Here is a 6,662-nt window from a genome sequence, read left to right on the forward strand (position 1 = left end):
AGTGCGCGGAACAAAAATTGCTCGGTCAGACCTACAAAGTGTTATATATCTCGAATACTAAACGTCGCAGATGGGTGTCGTAGAACAATTTTAAATTCGTCTAACGATTCTACATCCGATTCTGGATAGTGGTTTTTCGACCACTTTTCAACATTTTGTGACACCCCGAACCTAGGGGCAGCTCCCTAGCTTTTTTCAAAAATGTGCACCGAACGGGCCAGAGAGCTCAAGTAATCGAAAATTTTTTTTTTGCTAAAACCCCTCAAAACGTGTAGAAAACTGATTTTAGATGATGTCGAAGCAAAAGAATACGATGCTAGGAACTAGGGGCGCCAGATGGTGTGAGCGAAGCGAAAATAATACCGAGAACTCTGTATTTGCTTTGTAAAAACAAAGGACAATTGTCTGCGCTAAGGCACGTGCGCGCTTTTGGTGGCCGATCGGCCTTTCTTAGAATTTCATAGGTTAAGCGACAAACCACAGAAGTTTGCTATCATGAGCGTATGAAATAAAAGGGCAGTCCATCTTTAGCACTCGACGCGATCGGTCAAAATAAAAGAATTTTCACAGCAGTCCAAGTTTTAATGTTTAAATTCAAAACATTTTTTGGTCCTTCGAACCGGATTCGAACATTTGGTTACTCGAAACGAATTCCAACAGCAGTTTTGCTTAGTTCGATTCGAAACCTAATGCTAGCTACAATCACTATCCGCGAACGTGATTGTGCACAGTGAAAGTGTTGATGAACAATAAGAACAATGTCAGTGGAACGCACGCCGGTAAAAGTTGCCGATCTAGTGGGCGACCAAGAAAAAAGTGACACACCAGGTGAACAATTGCCGTCGACGTCTAAGATGGATCTCTCTGACCCGTTCAAAGGTTTCGGAACGGGAAAAAGTGACATGTTGGAACATGAAAAGGCTTCCAGAGTGCGCGATCATCTCGATCGAAAGATGAACCGACTGGATACCATTCTAAGCGATGCGGATCTGGAAATTTCCCAGCTTAACGAATGTGCGGACCGACTTGCGGCGGTGCAGTCGGAATACGAGAAAGTGCATGTGAGCATTTTAGAAGTGTCGGACACAATCGAAGAAGAGGAAGAAATTTATGCACGCTTCGAGACGAAGTTGTATAAATTAATGCGAAACGCAAAGCAGCGAATCGCAGCTGCTACAGTGAAAGAAGTGTTACCTTCTAACGTTTCGAAGCAAACATCGCGAGTGAAGCTACCGGAAATCAAATTACCGAAATTTGACGGTTCTTTGCAAAATTGGACGACGTTTCGTGATAATTTCAAAACGCTGATAGATGCGGCGCCGGAGCTAAGTGAAGTGGACAAATTTACGTATTTGATTTCATGTCTAACGGAAGATGCAAAGCGCGTGATTGAAGTGATAGAAGTTACCACAGCGAATTACAGCGTTGCTTGGGATTTACTATGCACCAGATATGAGAACAAATATCTAATAGTGAAATCTCATGTGGACTCTATTTTTGCCATCTCTCCGATTAAAAAGGAATGTCCGGAATCTATCATGCGTCTGGTGGATGAATTTGAGCGAAATTTGAAAATGTTAGAAAAAGCTTGGTGAACGGCCTGAAGGGTGGAGTACGTTGTTAGTGTTTCGCTTGTCATCGTGTTTGGATCCGGCTACTTTGCGACAGTGGGAAACATATAAGCGTTCGACTGAAGTTCCTACCTACGACGAGTTAGTGAAGTTTCTCCGAGATCATTGTAGAGTGTTACAATCTGTGGAATCAGTGAAATTAGATCCGTCGGACAAAACCTCATCACAGTTTCGACGCAAACCGGTCCAGAAGAACACAGCAGCGTATTCGACAGTGTCCTTAGGTGCAGCGGAAAAGTGTGTTTTTTGTCGTGACGTAAAACATTCTCCTTACAAGTGCGTTATGTTCCGAAACATGGCAGTGAATGATCGAAAGGATTTAGTGAAGAACAAGAAACTGTGTTTCAATTGTTTATCATTGGGTCATACGGTTAAGGACTGTCCATCAGGTACATGCCGTATTTGCCACAAGAAGCACCACACCATGTTACACGAACAATCGAATGCCATGCCAGTTCAGGAAGTATTGCAACAGCAAACGATACCCGAATGCCAACCCGGTCCTTCCACTCCTGCTTCGTCTAATCCAGAAACTCCAGCTTCGTTAAATCATTGTTTTGTGAATGTGCCACCGGCTTCTAATCAGGTATCTTCAACGGTCTTGCTTCAAACGGCCGTGGTCAAGGTATGTGACTGCAACGGAACGCAGTATTGGGCGCGAGCTCTGCTCGACTCAGCATCACAATTGAATATTGTGACAGAACGACTAGTACAACGTCTTCGACTCCCTCGCATCAAGGAAGTACACTCGATCGGCGGTATTGGTGAGTCGAAAATCATGTCTTACTCATCGGTCATGGTGAGCATCAAGTCAAATTGCAGTGCTTTTAGAACGACATCCAAATTTCATGTGCTCAGCCAAGTCACAAGAAATCTACCGGTAAGTGCAGTCGATCTAACAAGGCTAACCTTACCTCTAAACATCGAACTAGCAGACCCTAATTTCCATGAACCCGGACCAATCGACATGATAATCGGCATGGACCTGTATTATCTAATCTTGGAAGAGGGCCTTTTGAAAATGCAGTCAGGTGCATTGGCAGTACAAAAAACTGTGCTAGGATGGGTCATAGCTGGAAGAGCCACCGTTTGCCAACCAAGTGAGCAAACATCAGTAGTGGCTCATGTGAGCAGCAACCTCGACGCACAGCTTAGACAATTTTGGGAACTTGAAGCATGCCAGACTAACAGCAAACTATCGGTGGAAGAAAGCAAATGTGAACAATATTTTGATAGAACAACAAAACGTAACACCGCAGGTCGGTTTGTGGTTTCTCTACCAACACGCGACGACAAAATTGCCCAGCTGGGCGAATCCAAATCTATTGCTTTGCGCAGATTCCTAGCATTAGAAAGACGTTTAGAAACCAGACCACAACTTAAAGCAGAATATTCACAGTTTGTTTCAGAATATATAAACCTTAACCACATGGTACAAATAACAGAAAACACCACAGGACAAGTTAGCCCAAGCTATTACATGCCGCACCATTGTGTGCTTCGTCCCGATAAAACTACCACCAAGCTTCGGGTGGTGTTTGATGCGTCGTGCTCTTCCAGCAGTGGAGTCTCATTAAACGATTGTTTGATGGTAGGCCCAATCCTTCAAGACGATCTTATGTCTATCTTACTAAGATTTCGAATGCCAAAATTTGTACTCGTGGCTGACATTGAGAAAATGTACAGACAAATTTTGGTAGCTGACGAAGACCGTCCCTTGCAACGAATTCTATGGCGAAATAAACCAACCGATCCAATTTGTACATTTGAATTGAGCACAGTCACTTATGGTACTTCTTGCGCACCATACCTCGCAACTAAAACTCTACAACATCTAGCAAAACTAGAAGCAAATACTTACCCAGAGGCAACAAAGGTTTTAGCTAACGACTTTTACATGGACGACATGCTAACAGGAGTCAATAGTGTAGAGGAAGGGCAGAAACTCAGTGACCAATTATTGAATTTACTTCAATCTGCTGGTCTTTGTCTTCGTAAATGGACATCTAACTGCTCCGAACTACTAGAAAAAATTCCCGTTGATCTTCGGGATGATCGAACTGTTTGTGATCTTGATTCGCCAACATCATGCATCAAAACATTGGGTCTGAAATGGCAACCAACAACCGACAATTTTCTCTTCGAAACACCTGAGTACAGCAATCATGACAATCCAGTTACGAAACGCATTGCTGTATCAGACTCGGCAAAACTTTTCGATCCTTTAGGATTGGTCGGTCCTGTGATAGTGGCAGCTAAAATGTATCTTCAAGAGCTTTGGCGCAATGAAACGTCTTGGGATGAACCTCTCAACCCACCACTACAGAAACAGTGGAGAGATTTTCGTAAAAATCTTGCAGAACTTAATAACATAAGTATCCAACGTTGGGTTCTTTCTCACACGCCTGTAAAACAAATACAGCTACACGGATTTTGCGATGCGTCTGAAAAGGCGTACGGCGCTTGTATTTACATCAGATCTGTATCCAGCGATGATACAGTTACAGTGAATTTACTAACGGCTAAATCTAAAGTAGCTCCTCTGGCAACTTCGCGTAAACAAAAACGAGTTTGTTTACCTCGTTTAGAGCTATCAGCCGCATTACTCTTGGCACATCTGTATGAAAAGGTTTCCGGTGCCTTGAAAATTGAAATAGAACCATATTTTTGGTCGGATTCAAGTATTGTCCTACACTGGTTGGCAGCAAACCCATCGCGCTGGAAAACTTTCGTTGCGAATCGTGTATCGGAAATACAACATCTCACTGCAAATGGAAAATGGAATCACGTACCCGGTATAGAAAATCCAGCAGATATAATTTCTCGCGGAATGGATCCAGCACAGCTACAGCATGCCACATTATGGTGGAACGGCCCGAATTGGCTAAATGAAGAACCTCTGATTTTCCCTACAAAGGTTGCAAGTAAGGTTGAACTACCTAAGGAAGATCTCGAAGAAAGAGTTACGTTAGCAGCTCATTCTATTGCACCGAGTTTCATTTTTAAACTGCGTTCGTCATTCGGCGATTTGAAAAGACTTGTAGCATGGATACTCAGATTTGCTCACAACGCAAAACTCAAAAATCGTGATCAACGACGATATACGCATCTGACCACTGAAGAACTAAACGATTCAATCAAGTGTCTCGTCCGTCTTGCACAACATGAATCATTTGCGGAAGATTTTAAAAATCTTGAAAAAAATGGTTTCGTTGCAAACCATTCCAAATTGAAGTCGTTAAATCCATACATCGAAGCCGGCATACTGCGAGTAGGTGGCAGGCTACGTCATGCAGAAGTATCTAACGATCGACGACATCCTATGATACTTCCATCCAATCATCCCCTCACCGACATGATTGCAATGTTCGTTCATCTGAAAATGTTGCATGCCAGCCCTCAATTTCTGACCACGAGCCTGCGCGAAAGGTTTTGGCCTTTGCGAGTCAGAAATTTAGCCCGAAAGACAGTGCACTCATGTTTGCAATGTTTCCGCTGTCGACCAACATCGCTTCAACAAATTATGGGCGACTTACCAATGGAACGCGTGTCTCCAGCCTTACCATTCGTCCGCACTGGAGTGGATCTATGCGGCCCGATAGCATACCGCTATCCCCATAGAAAATCGCAGCCGCTAAAAGGATACGTGGTCATTTTTGTATGCATGGTCGTGAAAGCGGTGCACATCGATCTTGTTACAGACTTGACCACAGACGCCTTTATTGCGGCCCTACGCAGATTCATCGCGCGCAGAGGTAAGCCTTCATTAATTGAATGTGACAACGCTAAGAATTTTGTAGGCGCATCGAAAGAATTGGCTGTCCTAGCTCAGCAATTCAAGGATCAGGCATGGCAAGGCGACATAACTCGGAAGTGCAGCGATGAAGGCATCGAATTTAAGTTCATCCCCCCTCGTTCTCCGAATTTTGGCGGCCTATGGGAGGCGGCTGTCAAATCCTTCAAAAATCATCTTAGGCCTACGATGGGAAACGCGTTGCTGACCTACGAGCAGCTCACCACGCTTCTAACGCAGATCGAGAGTTGCATGAATTCTCGACCGTTGACTCAACTATCAACCGATCCAGCTGATCTTGACGTTTTGACGCCGGGACATTTCCTGATCCATCGTCCGCTTTCTGCCTTGGCCGAACCATCCCTGGAAGCGGTTCCAATCAACCAGCTGAATCAATGGCAGGAAGTACAAGAATATCTTCGAAGGCTGTGGAAACGTTGGAGTACTGAGTATTTGTCCGGTCTACAACCACGGACAAAGTGGACCCGTCAACGCAACAACATCTCCGTCGGAACAATGGTGCTTGTGAAAGACGATGGTTTACCACCCCTGAAATGGTGTTATGGTAGAATAGTTGAGATTTTTCCGGGAAGTGATGGGAACATAAGAGTAGTTACCGTCAAAACGAAAGATGGTTTGTACAAGCGCGGAATATCAAAAATCTGTATTTTGCCTGTAACCGAAAACAATTCTGTTGAATTCAATAATTCAACCGGGGGGGAGTATGTCGAAGCAAAAGAATACGATGCTAGGAACTAGGGGCGCCAGATGGTGTGAGCGAAGCGAAAATAATACCGAGAACTCTGTATTTGCTTTGTAAAAACAAAGGACAATTGTCTGCGCTAAGGCACGTGCGCGCTTTTGGTGGCCGATCGGCCTTTCTTAGAATTTCATAGGTTAAGCGACAAACCACAGAAGTTTGCTATCATGAGCGTATGAAATAAAAGGGCAGTCCATCTTTAGCACTCGACGCGATCGGTCAAAATAAAAGAATTTTCACAGCAGTCCAAGTTTTAATGTTTAAATTCAAAACAGATGATAAAAAGTGCAACCAGAACGTCAAACGACAACTTTGTTGGGGGTACCCTTTTTACTCTACGGGCCACTAGCTTAGGCGCGCCAACAGCGCTTTCCTCTCGGGTTCCCATTTTTTGCCCTCCTGGGATTATGATCATTTACTCATTGCCTACTATAGGGAAGGTACCTTGCTTCGAGGTCAAAAATGAAGATTTCACCAA

Source organism: Anopheles gambiae, assembly GCF_943734735.2.
Source record: "Anopheles gambiae chromosome X unlocalized genomic scaffold, idAnoGambNW_F1_1 X_unloc_69, whole genome shotgun sequence".
Classification (NCBI taxonomy): domain Eukaryota; kingdom Metazoa; phylum Arthropoda; class Insecta; order Diptera; family Culicidae; genus Anopheles; species Anopheles gambiae.